Raw genomic sequence first — 16301 nt, forward strand, 5'->3', positions numbered from 1 at the left:
CCTATCTCCACCTCCTTTTTGTCTCCTTTATCTTCTTAGCCATTCCCATTTGTCAAAAGTTAACTCCTGCTTTAGAGTTTAACTCAAATACAATAAAATCCCATCTTCAAGGAATTCTTCAGTCCTCTCACAGAGAATGAATTTCTTCTCCTACTACATTATAATGACTTTTATAGTTCACATCCAAGAATAATAGGTAGACTTAAAAGATAAGAACAGGTTCTAGAGCCATCAATCCTATTTTATTTGTTTAGCTACCATTTATTATGCCACTTCTGTATGCCAAGCATGTTGCATGCATTTTGCATGTGTTACCTCTTTAAGTCTTACTGCTTGCCTATGAGATAATTACTATAAACCTCATGCTTTAAGATATGATAACTATAGCTTAAAGAAACTAAGTACCTTGCCAATAATCATATAGCAAATGAGTGGCATAACCAAGCTTCAAACCCAGGAATATTGACTCCAGGGCTGAGGATATTAACCACCGGGATGGTCATGGAGGAGTGCCACTCAGACCTCCTTTAAAAGAACCTGCCACCGTGAGCATAGTTGGATCTCCCACATTGTTCATACTGTTATAGGAGGTAGCCAGTCAGATATGAGTAGGGCAGGAGAAGCCTCCCACTGCCCACACACACACACCAAGAATGTCAGACAACTACCAGGTGATGAACAGGCAGTTGTTAACTGTCTCTCTAAAATAATAATTGGTTACAGCTGGTGCCTGAGAAAGGCAACCTCCCAATAGATACAAACACTGAATCAGGTGATCAGCAGCTTCCCAACAAGATCTCAGGAGTTGCATGAGTGGGCTCAAGCATGTGCATTAAGAGGCAAATGGTGGAGTTTAACTGGTATATGACCTTCTAGGGACATTCTACTGGAAAGGGAAGAACGCCTCGAGGGAGCATGCATCCACCTCCAATAAACACACTGCGCATTCTCACTTCCCAAGTGCTAGCAGGCCACTGCATGTGTGGACAGCCCAACTCAAGAGAAGAATCAGTGGAGAAGGGACGCAAGACCCTTCCTGCAAATGAGGAATACCAACATATAAAACCCAAGTCAAATGGTCAAACCATACACTTGCTCTCTGAAATCCCCCATTTAGCCCTCTTCTTATTTCCTTTCATTCCTGCTCTAAAACTTGCCTTGATCTCTCCTTCTGCCTTATACCCCTCAGTCAAATTCTTTCTTTTGAAGAGGTGAGAATTGACGTTGCTGCTGATCCATATGGATTTGCCAGTAGCAATAACAAGGCCATGCTTTCCCTAGGTTACCTCCCAGAATGACTAAACACAGCAGAAGTACAAGAGCTGGGCCATTACTGTCTTCTTGCCCAACGCATGATCCCTTTATCAAGCATTCTTTGCTGAGGCATTCCTTGCCAGCCTGACCAATGCTTTCTCAAGACTGCACTGTAGTCTGGGGATCTTACTTTCAAATCATGCCTTCTTCCATCTCTCCTCTTTCACAAATGCCATATCTGCACTACAGTCTGAGGTTCACCAAACCATTTCTGCTCCTTTCCCCTTTATCCTAAATAGGTGTTTTCCCATGAAATCTCTGGCATGTCTAAGCTCATCTCAGCATCTGCTTCTTGAAAGACACAAGTGGAACCATAAGTGGTCCAGGAAAACAGGCAATATAATGGGGTTCCAGGACTGGCTCACTCACCACCAATTTGGCAAGAAGCACTCCATCCCAAATAGAATATCGAGTACAGAGTCCCTGGCACAGGTGACAGGCCAACTGCTGAAGCTTTCACTGATGTTGACCTGGGAAAACACCCTGGTCACAGTTCAATGATTTAGTGGGAATGGCTCAATGATGCAGGCATTTGAAAGGTATTTGGAACCAACTCCTACAAAGACATCAGAGTTGGTAAACAGTTATCACGTTATAGCAATGCTCCACAGAGAAATCATGTGAAAGTGAGGATGATTGACAACCAGCTACAAGCTAAGTGAGAAAACAGGGAGCCTCTTTGAGAATTTACCTCTTGCAATAAAAAAAGAAGACGTGGCTGAGGAGTAGATTCAGAACTTGATAGTTAGAAATGCAGCACTCCAGAGACATTTAAATACACAGCCAAAGTAGATCAGTTATACTAAGGCAAGGACCCGGGTTAGAAAAACAGGGGACACTGAAATATGGGATGGGGCTATCTGAGTGGATGGCCCCAAGGATTTTAGCTCTGGAGACCATTCAGACCTTGCAGAAGTGGCCCACTGCACCACAGTAAGAACTAGCACTTCACTTATGTGGAAGATACTGCAGAAGCATTAGCTTCACGAGGCAACAGGTAACTTCCAAAGGAGATGCTCCCATCTCCTCTTCTTACTCCCACACCAATCCAGCTCAGGACATAATGGGCTTTATAAAAGGGAAAAGATTATGCTTCAAAGGAATGGCAAGAATTACCTAGCAGGTACACAGGTGCTGGGATTGGATTGGATTGGGCTTTGGCTTGATTAAGAAGCCAAAGCATAAGACTGGATAAGGAAGAATTCATGAACTCAAAGGCACTTTCTTGAGAGGTAGGCTTTAATGCTCTGGGAAGGTTCCCTGGGTAAGGGGCAAATGCACTACTGAGTGGGATACAAGTTTCCCATTGCTGTTGTAACACATTACCACAAACTTAATGGCTTAACACAACACAAATTAAGCAACTTACAGTGGTGGAGATCAGAAGTCTGAAATAGGTCTTACCGGGCTAAAATGAAGCTGTTGGCATGAAGCATACCCTCTGAAGACTCTAAAGGAGAATCTGTTTCCTCGTCTTCCTTGGTCTCTAGAATCTGCCTGTGTTCTTTGGTTCATGGCCCCCTCATCCATCTTCACAATCAAGTGTAGCATCTTTAAATTTCTCTTCCTCTGTAACCATCCTGCTTCTGATCCTGCATTTACAGGGACCTTTATGGTTATAATAGGATACTGAGATACACCTGAATCATTTAGGATAATCTCCCCATCCCAAGGTCCTTGATTTACCCATACCTGCAAAGTTCATTTTGCCATGTAAAATAATATGTTCACAAGTTTCGAGGATTAGAACATAGATACGTTTAGGGGGAGGGGCATTATTCTACCTACCTCAGGTAACTTTTTGGAATCGGGAAAAGGTAAAAGCCCACACTGATGTGGAGAATATCTTGAGACTTTGGAGACTATCAGATATAGGATCTGAGTTGATATTGACTCCTGGAAATATCATCAAAGCATCATCATTATCCCCTGTTAAAGGGGGCTTATCAAGTGTCAGGTAACAAATGGAGACTGGCTAAAGTCTGGATTATGGGGCCCCACCAGGTCCACAGACCCACCTAATGGTCACTGCCACTCACCTGAGCCAGTGTTGTTGAACAACAGTCTTCCTGAGAGGAAAGAAAATAAAAGCAACAATGCCTGGTTGTCTTCAGTTCTAGAGAGAGAACACCACACCTAAAAATACTGCTCCGGCCAATCTACAGAGTGTCAGAGGCTGCCAGTGTGAATTGGACCTGGAGCAAGAAAAGCACCGCAGCAGGTCCAGGATGCGACACAAGCCGCCCTACCACTGGGGCCACATAAGCTGGCAGACCCCATGGTGTAGGGGGGTCGGGATAGGATGAGATGCACTGTGGAGTGTATGGCAAGACATAAGGAGACATTTACACCATAGGTCTGTGGGTATCTAGCCAGGCCATATCACCCGCAGTGAAGAAACAGCTCCCAGCTCATTACTGGGCCCTGCTACTCATGAAATGCCTGACACCTGCTTCTCAAATGATTTGAACCTACAACCCATTAAACTGAATGACCTGTGATTAAATTGAATGATTAAACTGAAACACCTGTTCCAGCCTCCCTCCTCCTGGAACTCCGAGATAGTCCAGAGGAGGCCAGGCTAGAAGTTGGACTGAGGACAACCACACACTACAACATGCAGCAGCCCTTCCACACCAACAGTGCACCTTGCCTCACCCCTCCACCAGAGGGACCTTCTTCCCTGTTGAGTACAGGGTGTGGTGCTTAAATGATTTCCTCCAAAACTGAGAGGGGTTTTCTGGAGGAGCTTCCCCTAGAAGTATATTTTTCCTTCCATGAAGCTCCTCAACTCCTAAGCAAGTAAATATACGGCACACTTGCCCTGGAATCTCAAGAGCTTTGCCCCTTGCTCTCAGGTCCCTGGTGAAGCTGTTCACTATTCTCTCATTCTATGCCATTTTGCCAAAATCCTTCCTCTCAGTTCACAACACTCTCAAGGCCACAGCAGCTTACAGGCAGATTCTGAACGTGGAGGACTGCACACTGTTCAGAAAGTGAACATCGCCCCTAGTTCACTTCTAGCCACAGAATTCTATAGCTTTCCCTGGAAGGAGAAGAGTAAGGAAAGATCTTCTAACTTGGGAACCCTAAAGGGAAGAGAGGGACCAGGAAACATACACTAGCACCTAAATTCAAACCAAGCATACAATTGGGATGAAAAAAAAATACAATTATTTTCATAATGTTTCATAATAATATTTCTAATCCAAAGTCTAAGCTTTCTTCCCGTCCCCTCAAACCTTTTCATCCCCCTTTTTTAAGTTCACAATCTGAAGAGTTGAAGCCAGGGCGCAGTTCAAAATGAATTCTACAACATGGGGAAAGCACTCAAGTTTCCTCTGTATGCTTCATAAATCTTGTCACCTGCTTTCACGTATAGTTGTCTTTGTGGGGTTTATAGACCCATAGCAGTTTGGAATGAGAGAATGGAATATCCAGGATCTCATTTGGTACTCAGTTCAGCCTGCAGATGTAAGATACATTATTTCCTGTTGACATGTGGAGAAACTGAGCCACAGAAGCACAGAGAGTGAGGACACATCTAGGATTCAAAGAACACGCCTTGTCCTGTTCCTTATTCTGAAGGGCAGCTCTCAACCAACTTTTAGATATAAAGGACTCCAAATAATCTTCCTAAAAAATAGCTCTGGACAAGTGACCTTCTAGAGTTACCCATTCTTTAATTGTTTCTTATCGGTAAGGTACAAATCTGTGATTTCTTCAAGAGAGAAACTTTGAAAATTGAATCCCAGATAATTGAGTCATAAATTCTGCTTTCATAGCTGAGAAACCCAGAGCCTAGCAGAGGCCTAGAGGTGACATATCTTATGCAAATTAAGAATTTCTTGGAGACATTCTTTCTCTCCAAGTATCCCTCAAAACAGGGCCAGCTTTAGGAGTAGTAGGTGGCTGTGTTTTTGAGGAGTGACACGCAAAGACCACACATCACAAACAGGACACAATTTCCAACATTCAAAGAAACAAATCACTTGCTTCTCCTAGAACCATTAAAGTGCCTCTATCCCAGGGAAAGGTCAATTGAAAAGAGGGGCTCTTGTGACTCTCCTTGTCAAGCAGAAGCTCTTGACCTCAACCACGTGAAAACCAAAATGATCTGTTGAGAGGCCACATAATTCAGTGGGAATAGCATGAGCTTAGGAATCAGACAGGCCTAGGTTTTAATTCCAGCACTGCCATTTTCTACCTATATGCTTTGTACAGGTTGCTTCAACTCTCTCAACTCCTACTTCCCCCTTTGTAAAACAGGGATAACATCACAAGGTTGTAAGGAGCTGTAGTCAGTTAACATGGCTGAAGCATCTAGCACAGTATCTGGCACCTTTGCGTTATTTTCTGTCCAATTCAGCAGATGGCGCTGCAGATTGAACATAAGAGAAAATCCCACAGATTTCATGTAGATTCATCCCTGGGTGAATACTCTGTTTTGTTCTGTTTTGTTTTGTTTACCCTCTCTAGTGTTCAATGTTGTTCATCTGTCAAGAGGGGAACTTGTGTATTTTGTGGGAATAAGATGTGTAAGTAATGATTTTCTGCCCCTACTGGAAACTCTCCCTGTGTGCCTCCTTAACCCCTTGAAATTGGCATTTATAGAATGCTCTAGCTCAAGAAGGCCAAACACAGGACTATCCTTTGACCACCGATCCAGACCTGGCCCATGTCAGACAGTGCTAATCACCACCCCAGTCCCCTGATCAGACAGTGCTAATCAATCATTGCCACTTTTTCACGGGAATCAGACACCATCTCTCAATTCTTTTCGATACACTTTTCCAAGCAACTACTATAAATTCCTCAACAAAGGCACCGAAGATGCAATCTATTTCTCATACCTGCCATAGAGATTTTTTCAAGATCAAGTCCTTGATAAGACTCAAAGTTGTTAAGAAACGTATCCAACCTTACCAGATGATTTGTGACAGAATCGGGACAAGAATTCAGGACTCTTGACTCTCGTGGAAGAGTTTATATTCCATCCTGACTTAATGTTCTACTGCTAAGAGTCAGACTGCTGAAGTACAGCCCCAAGGACCAAGTTCAGGTAACCATGCACAAAAGGTTTGTCTGGTCTCTGTCTCTGGTAGACCCACTCATCATTTGGAGATGGGGAGGGGAAGGACAGGCAGAAATTAAACCTAAAAATATTTGATGGGCGCCTGTACTATTTGTGCAGGCCAATTATGTGCTGGCCCGAGATAATCCTGCTCCAGGGACCCAGAAGGGCATGGCCATCTTCATATGCAAAGAATTTTTATCCCTTTTTTTTAAGGTAATCAGTATCAATTTTGACTCACATGGCAGGTCCCTTCATTAATTTTGCATTTCCAGGGACGAATTTTTCAGCTTCCAATTTTGTTGTCTAAATGTGTTTTGGGAAAAAATGAGGGTGAAGCTCTTAAACTATATCCTGTGACTTTTTCCTCCCAAAACTACTATGTCAGAATGAGCATTTTCTGTGGCTTTGGGGGCATTTCTAGATGAAATACAGCCAGAATTTTAAATATCATGCATCTAAAATAGGAGTGCTATTGCCTCCCTCAGTCTCATTCCTGAATTTTATCTAGTAGTTGAAGCTCTTAAAGGCACTGCTGTTCTCCAGTCAACCCAGATTTAAAATCTGTCATCAAATCCCCTCTTTCCTTTACCCTATTTCCAGTTGTACTAATTCCTGCCTGTTCTGCATCTGCTCTTTTTTAAAAAAATGTTAATGAAATATTTCAAGCCAATAGAAAAAGTCAAAATAATAACCTAATGGACACCCATGTACTCATTATTAAGTTCTGTCACATGTTTACATTTTGCCAAACTTCATGTTTCTTTTTTAATAAAAGTCTTGTTTACAACTGAGGACCTTACAAATCCATCCCTGATTCCATTAATTTATTGCTTTAGCCAGCAAATGCTTATCAGTCATTACTAAGTTCTAAGCCATGTTCTAGGTTTGGGCACACATCAGTAAATGAAAGCAAGCCCCTACTTTCATGGAGCTTGCATGGCCCGAAATTACCTCCATCCCAAATTTGGTATAAATAGTTTCATGCATATTTTCTCATTTATTCCGTTTTATATCCAAAAACAGTATACACTGCTATGATGCATGTTTTCAAACTTTATCTAAAGGGCACATTATTAACATGTAGTACATATGATTCTGCTACTTACCTTTTTGCTTCACGCTTTGATAATTATTTTGAGACATGTAGCTTCAGTTCATACATGTTAACTACAGTGTTCCACTGTGTTAAACACCATAATTTATTGATCTACTTTTCTTGCTGAATAACATTTATGTTATTTTGCAGTTTTCATAATTAAAATCATTTTGTGATGAATAAGCCCCTGTCCCCAGGATTATATTTATATGGCTTCTTTCCCACTCATTACACTTGCCAATGCCTTGTTCCTAAGAGGAGTTCAGCCAATACGTGCTCTCTTGAATATTCTTCTAGAGTTGACCAGAAGTCTATTAGCAGATCACTCTATCTTTTGGAGAGGGTGGAGATTCCTCTCCTATCTTCAGAAAAGAATTTACATAATATGAGCATAAGTGAAAACTATAAATGATATAGTTTTATTGGGAGAAGTATACATAAGGTGAATTGGAGCAAAATGTCCATTGTCTTCTTTGGCACAAGCTTCCTTGAGTCCACCACTCCCTTTTACTTCTTACCAGTATAGTAATAGTATCTGTAATGTTTGTTTCTCAACAGAAACATTAATCTGTTTCTCAACCCTGACTGCCCATGAGAAGCCCTGGGAAGATTTCAAAAAGCACTGATCCTCAGCATTCATCATATTAATCAATTGATAATGTCTGGAGTGTGTCCAAACATTAGTACAGTTTTTTAAAGTTCCTTAGATATCTGTATTGTGCAGCCAAGGTTGAGAACTGTGGAGCTAGGGCAGGGGTGATCCTCAAATTATAGGCCCAGCATGGGGCTTTGTGCTGAGCTCTCTGCCAAATTTTGGTCAGTGTGCACCATTTATTTCCACTCTTACTGAAGATACATATGGTTCTTATGTTCTTAAAATGATTAGTATTCTGTCACAGTTTGTGTAGAACAGCTTGCTGCACTGACCATATACTTATATAACCCTGAGGCTAAGACCTTCCATGTTCCACTAAATTCATGACATTTCTCTGGCATCAGCTGAATGTTGTCAATGCCTCTTACCTACAGAAGCCTGAGTGCCCTTTACCCCTCTACACCATGTCACACAAACTTTTTTTGGCTTACTGTTCTATCTGACAGGTGCCATTATTATAGTGTGTTTCCTCTCTAGGAGTAAAACTGAATTGCATGTATTTATCAAAGTATACAGCATTTCCAACATGGGGTTTGACAACACTGTATATTTTGGTAAATATGTGCAATTGTCACCTTTTAATCCTTAAATGTATTACCAAATCTTCCACTATTAAAAATAAAACATGAAGCTTGAAAGATTAAAATCCACAATCAAGAGGGCTCATATTATGTTGTGAAAAGCAAAAGGGCTCAAGGAGGCCACTTCTTCTGGTTTTAGTGTGGGTTCATGTCTCTTAAACTTAGGTCTTTTTAGAAGTTGAATACTTATCTATAAGAAACCTGTAATGTTGTATTTTTATTCCAAGCAAAGTCTTAAAATATTTATGTAAGTGCAGCACTGTTCTCCAGGTGGCCTTGGACTGACCAAGTTCTCCCCTTCTTTCTTGCTTGTAGTTCTTAAGAATAACTAGAATGTGCTGGGAATGCAATATCCTGAGAAAGGGAGGAACTGCCTGGAATATTCCTGCCTTATTCCTGTCACTCCTAGGGAATGTAACATTTTGAGTTAGGTAAGAACTGCCTAGTACAGCCCAGGCTTTGTTCCTCTCTCCCATGGAAGCAGGATGTTCTTCGAAGTTTTTCTTAGTGAGCCACATTGCCCTGAGGTATATAATCTAGAACTGGCTGCCTTTCTGGGTCCTTCAGCTATAGCACAAGTGGGACACATGGAATTGAGGCTCCATCTGCCCCAGATAGGTTTCTTGAGCTTTGGGGGACTGTCTCACAACATATCCTAGGCTTCTTTTTTTCCCTTTCTGCTTGTTTGTAGGTAATAAATCTACTTTAACTTGTTGCATCTGCGTGTGTTCTGTATCACCAGCTGCAAACAAGCTATAACCAGTGCACGGTAAACTTGTTCCATAATAAGCATATATTGGGTACTTCTTGTGTGCTAGGGATTCTAAGTGTTTAACATGCATACCTCATTAATCCTCACAATGTGAGATAAAGTATTACATTAGAGATGAAGGAAAATCATAGAACATTTATTAGCTGAGCCTAAGGATGTATAGCTGATAAGTGATAAGGATAAGCCTCAAACTCAAGGCACGTAACACCTAGGTCCACCTTTGTAATCAATACCCTGTCCTATTCCTTAAACTATCACAGCTTACTAAAGAAAGAAGTGAGATGGGCTTATATGTAATTGATGCCTTCTGCCATGTGATGATTAACTGATGACTTGACATCTGCTCAAATATAAACCTCACGATAGAACAAACAGAGAATAGTGATGATTAGAAGTGAGTCATCAAACTCACTATAGCCTAGTGGACTCAAAAAAACTCATACAAGAGAAGTTACAATCATAATCACATTACAAGTGATTTAATTTCTATGATAGTGCTTCATGAACTGCAGTTAATAATTATTACTTGATTCTTACTGGTTTGTGGGTTTTCAGTGTATTCAGTATTCCTTACTTATTTTTATAGCTGTAGAAGATTGATAAAATGATTTATTCCTAATTTTTCTGCATATTTAACTAATATTTTATTAAGAATTTATAAGAAAATATGGGATCCATGAGGATTATTTTTTCTTTTAACTCCAGTTCAATTATCACTCAAGCTTAAGGAGCACTGATGTAGACTCAAGGACAAAGATACACTGGACATCCCAAATTTCACAGAGGGTCCAGTCCTGGTCCCCAGGGCTTGGAAACCAAAGCCCCAGTGCTTCTTGCCCAGCCTTGTGGTCTCTATTTGGATCTAGCTACACAAATTATCAAGGACAGCAGATTGAGCATCCAGGTTTTCCAGGAATCTATTTTACATCCATTTTCTTACATCTATAATTACCTAACTTGTCCGTAGATCTAGCCCACTGATACAGTTTAGATTTTTGCCCCCACCCAAATTTCATGTCAAATTGGAGGATGGGCCTGGTGGGAACTGACTGGATCATGGGGGTGAACTTTCTCCTTGCTCTTCTTGTGATAGTGAGTTCTCACAAGTTCCGATGATTTAGAATGTATTTCCCTCTTCTCTCTCTCTCCTGCCACCCTTGAAGAAAGTGATTGCTTTCCCTTCACCTTCCACCATGATTGTAAGTTTCCTGAGCCCTCCCAGTCATGCTTCCTGTACAGCCTGCAGAACTGAGTCAATTAAACCTCTTTTCGTCATAAATTGCCCAGCCTTAGGTAGCAGGGTGAGAATGGACTAATACACCAACCGTCACACGTGACCATACTTTAAATGAACACCCTACAAGTACAAGAAATAATTTCAGAGCTCAGAGACAAAGCTTTTGAATTAACCCAATCAGACAAAATAAAGAAAAAAAGAATAAAAAGAATAGTCTCCAAAATATATGGGATTATGTAAAATGGCAAACCTAAGAATAATTGGTGTTTCTGAGGAAGAAGAGAAGATAACAAGTCTAGAAAACCTATTGAGAGAACAATTGAGGAAATCTTCTCTAGGCTGGCTAGAGATTTGGATATCTAAATCCAAGAATCACAGAGAATTCCTGAGAAATTCAGTGCAAAAAGATCTTCAGGCTATCTAAAGGCAAATAGTCATCAGTCTATCTAAAGTCAACATGAAAGAAAGAATTCTAAGAGCAGTAAGACAAAAGCAACAGGTAACCTACAAAGACAAACCTATCAGACTAATAGCAGACTTAGCAGAAACCTTACAGGCCAGAAGGGACTGGAGTTCCAACATCAACCTCCATAAACAGAACACCTGTAAGCCAAGAACTTTGTATCACACAAAACTAAGTTTCATAAATGAAGGAGAAATAGTCATTTTCAGACAAACAAATGCTAAGCAAATTTGTCACTACCAAACTAGCACTACAAGAAATGCTAAAACATGACTTAAGATATCTAGGTAACAATTAACATAATGAAGAGAACTGTAGCTCACATCTCAATATTAACATTGAATGTAAATGGCCTAAACATTCCAATTAAAAGATACAGAACTGCAGAATGGATTTTTAAAAATCACAATCCAAATATTTGCTATCTTCAAGAGACTCATTTAAAACAGAAGAAAATCATATAAACTCAAGATAAAAGGGTGGAAAAGGTATTCTATGCAAATGGAAACCAAAAGCAAGCAGGAATAGCTATTCTTGTTTTTTGCTTGTTTTTTTTTTTTTTTTTTTTTTTTGTTATTCTTTTTGAGATGGAGTCTCGCTCTGTTGCCAGGCTGGAGTGCAGTGGCATGATTTTGGTTCACCGCAACCTCTGCCTCCTGGGTTCAAGCAATTCTCCTGCCTCAGCCTCCCTAGTAGCTGAAATTACAGGCACTTGCCACCATACCCAGCTAATTTTTGTATTTTTCGTAGAGAGGGGTTTTGCCATGTTGCCAGGGTGGTCTCAATCTCCTGACCTCATGATCTGCCACCTCGGCCTCCCAAAGTGCTGGGATTAGAGGCATAAGCCACTGCAACCAGCCAGCGTAGCTATTCTTATATCAAACAAAACAGACTTCAAAGCAGCAACAGTAAAATATATATACGTATAAAGATGGTCATTATATAATGATAAAAGGATCAATTCAACAAGAAGATATTATGATCCTAAATTTATATACACCAAACACTGGGGCCCCCAGATTCACTAGACCTAAGAAATGAGATAGACAGCAAAACAATAATAGTGGGAGACTTCAATACACCACTGACAGCACTAGACAGATCTTCAAGACATAAGGTCAACAGAGAATGCACTAAATGACATGCTAGAACAAATGGAGTTAACAGACATTTACAGGACATTCTACCTAAGATCTGCAAAATATACGTTCTTCTCATTAGCACATGGAACATTCTCCAAGATAGACCATATGATAGCTCACAAAGCAAGAATCAAATAAAGATAGAAATTAAAATATTCTTTGAATTGAGTGATAATAATGACACAAGCTATCAAAAGCTCTGGGCTACAGCAAAAGCCTGCTAAGAGGAAAGCTGGCAGCCTTATATGCCTACATCAAAAGTTCGAAAGAACACGAATTGACAACCTAATGTCATACCTCAAGGAGCTGGAAAAACAAGAACAAACTAAACCTAAAGCTAGGAGAGGAAAATAAATAACAAAGAACAGAATATAACTAAAATGAAATTCAAACAAACAAAAAGATCAGCAAAATGAAAAAATTATCTTTGAAAAAATAAACAAAATTGATAGACCACTAGCCAGATTAACCCAGAAGTGAGAACATCCAAATAAGCTCAATTAGAAATGAAACTGGAGACATTACAACTGACACCACAGAAATACAAAAGATCATTGAAGACTATTATTGTAACTGCCCAATGGGTTCACCTTGCCCGCTGAGCCTCTAGGGTAGCTGGGATTACAGGTGCATGCCACCACACCCAACTAGTTTTTGTGTTTATAGTAGAGATGGGGTTTCACCATATTGACCAGGATGATTAGAGCCAGAGCCAATTTAACAAGACAGGGGAGTTTCGTTGGAGAAAGGGTAATTCATGCAGAGCTGACTGTGCAGGAGACTGGAGTTTTATTATTACTCAAATCAGCCTCCCCAGGCATTCAGGGATCAGAGTTTTTAAAGATAATTTGGTGGGTAGGGGCTTGAGAAGTGGGGAGTGCTGACTGGTCAGGTTGGAGATGAAATCATGGAGGGGAGGTTAAAATGATTTTTTTTTTTACTGCCTTCTGTTCCTGGGTGCAATGGCAGAACTGGTTGAGTATTCTTGCCAAAAGAAAAAACACTGACATGAATCTAATCAAACTGTTAGATCTAGCTAATATTTAAAGGAAACAGCAAGGATAGAAGAAGTTAAAACACGCCATAAGAAACAACTGGTCAGAAGAATCAACGGAAAAATCTACTGAATAAAAAACAGGATTTCCTTAACAAAGGATATTATATATTAAGAGTGACATAAGAGACAAACCAAATGCTATATATGGAACTTGTCTGGACTCTGGTTAAACAAATCCAGTGTAAAAAGACATTTCTTAGATAATCATAGAAATTTGACCACGGACTGGGTATTAGATGATGTTACAGGGTTATTGTTAACTTTGTTAGACATGAGAATGACCCTGTAGTTAAGATTGTTTTTTAAGTTTTTATCCGTTAGAAAAATATACTAAGATATTTACAGGTTAAATACTCTCCAGCTCAACCTCCCTCTCCATTCCAGAGAATGCTGAGGAGACAGATGGAAGAAACATTAGCAAAATGTTAGTGCCTTTTGAAGCCGGACAATGGGGTAGGTGGAGTAGCATCAGACTATCCCCTCTAGTTGCTTGTATGTTTCAAAATTTCCGTAATAAAAATTTTTTTAAAGTCTCAAAATACTCAATGACAGTCTAAGGTTGGAATCAGAGTAGAATTCTCACAATGCTCCTCCCATGGTGGAGACACAGGAAGAAAAATACATATGGAAGAGGATCCTCAGGCTTCCCTGGGCAGATTCATATTCCCCAGCAAGGAAGAAACAGAGCATTTCTGCAGGACCCTGCTACATTTTATGCTAAAAGGTGGACACTGTTTAATTTAAAGAAAATAAAATGCCCCCCAAAGATTGGAAGATCTCTCTTCAATAGTCTGTACAGCATCCTCTATTCATAAACACATTTCCTGAAATAGAATATATTCACATATTTAAATGTAAAGTGAATTACTTACAGAGAGAAAAAAAATACTACTTTCTGCAATACCTTTCTACATTCTGAATATAACCATTTTCTGCCTTAATTTAAAACTAGGTCTACCACATTTTTTAAAGTACATCACTATTCCTTTCTGGTTTTGCCTCCATGTAAACAGAAAGATGGACTATACATAGACATTTTCCCTATTTGCTGCAGAGTTTATAGTACTTGCATAATAAATTGGAGAGGAAAAAGACCAACTCAGTTCAACTGCAACTGAGAAGAAACATGCATAATATTCCTCCTGACTCTGTCAACTTGTAAATATATATAATAGATATTCACACTTACCCACAACTCATAAAAGATCAATTCCCAAAATTGTAGCATATTTATTCTCTGTAAAATTTTAGTTAGAGCTGCATCCCAGCTGATTCATTTGGCATTTAATGGTATGTAAATTAGTTTCAGGGTTTGCTTTCGTCTTTGACAATGATAGATGACATTCACAGGCAACCAATGACAGACAAGATCACTTGCCATAAAATGACCATGTTACCCAGGAAAGTAAAGAAGAGACATAATTAACTGGTCCTCTAAACTGGAAGGCACCCAAGAATCTCTTTTAGCAGGTGACTAAAGGGGAAGACATCAATCTATTGACTAGTGTATTTATTTCCAAAGCCTGTCATAGCAAAGTACCACAGATGGGATGGCCCAAACAACAGAAATGTATTGTCTCATGATTCTGGAGGCTGGAAGTTCAAGATTGAAGTGTCAACAGTGCTGGTTCCTTCTGAGGGCCGTAAAAAAGAATCTGTTCTATGTGGGCCTCCTAGCTTCTGGTGGTTCCTGACAGTCTTTGGCAATCATTTGCTTGGCTTGTAGAGACATCACTCTGATCTCTGCCTTCATGTTTACATTTTATTATTTCTGTATGTGCCTCTCTGTGTGGCATTCTTTCTATAAAAACACAAGTCATATTGGATTACAGGTCCACTTTACCCCAGTATGATGTCATCTTAACTAATCACACCTGCAATGACTTTGCAAATAAGATCATATTCTGAGATACTGAGGGTTAGGACTTCCATAGTGGATCCCCAACACATCATTTTGGGGATCCACATTTCAACCCATAACAACTTAGAGAGTCAAAAAAACAAAGAGGCCACCATATCCTTTTCCACAAGTCGACTAGTAAAAACCTGCTTTCTGATTGTATACAAATATGTTGATATTTTGTCCTAACCACAGTAGAAAATGTGTCTAAATGGTAGCCTTCATGGGGCTATTATAGGTATATCATTTTGAATCCAGTTTCCAAATGCTTTAACAATGAGATGTTACAGTGAAAAATGAGATGGAAGTTTATTTTCCTTTCAGTTAATAATCCGAGAATAAGCACTTTAGGGATGATTTAACAATGCTGAACTATCAGAGATGCTGGGATCTTTCATATTATTGCCATCTTTAATATGAAGTTTCCATCTCTAGGCTTTTGCAGATATATTTCATTACACACCTACTAAGAAGGAAATCAGGGCAAGGAAGTTGTATTTGTCCATTCTTTCATTGCTATAAAGAAATACCTGGGCCAGGTGTGGTGGTTCACACCTGTAATCCCAGCACTTTGGGAGGTCGAGGCAGGTGGATCACCTGATGCCCAGCCTGACCAATATGGTGAAACCCTGTCTCTAAACAAAAAAGTACGAAAATTAGCCAGGCATGATGGTGTATGCCTGTAGTCCCAGTTACTCAGGAGGCTGAGATAGGAGAATTGCTTGAACCTGGGAGGTGGATGTTGCGGTTAATTGAGATCATGCCATTGCCTTCCAGTCTGAGCAACAGAGTGAGACTCCATCAGAAAGAAAGAAGAAAGAAAGAAAGAAAAAGAAAGAGAGAGAAGGAAAGAAAGAAAGAAAAAAAAAGAAAGAAGAAAGCAAAAGAAAAAAAGAAAGAAAGAAAAAGAAAGAAGAAAGAAAGAGAAAGAAAGAGAGAGAGAGAGAAGAAAGAAAAGAAAGAGGAAAAAAAGAAAGAAGAAAGAAAGAAACGAAAGGAAGGAAGGA

Source organism: Cebus imitator, unplaced genomic scaffold (genome assembly GCF_001604975.1).
Source record: "Cebus imitator isolate Cc_AM_T3 unplaced genomic scaffold, Cebus_imitator-1.0 Scaffold97, whole genome shotgun sequence".
NCBI lineage: Eukaryota > Metazoa > Chordata > Mammalia > Primates > Cebidae > Cebus > Cebus imitator.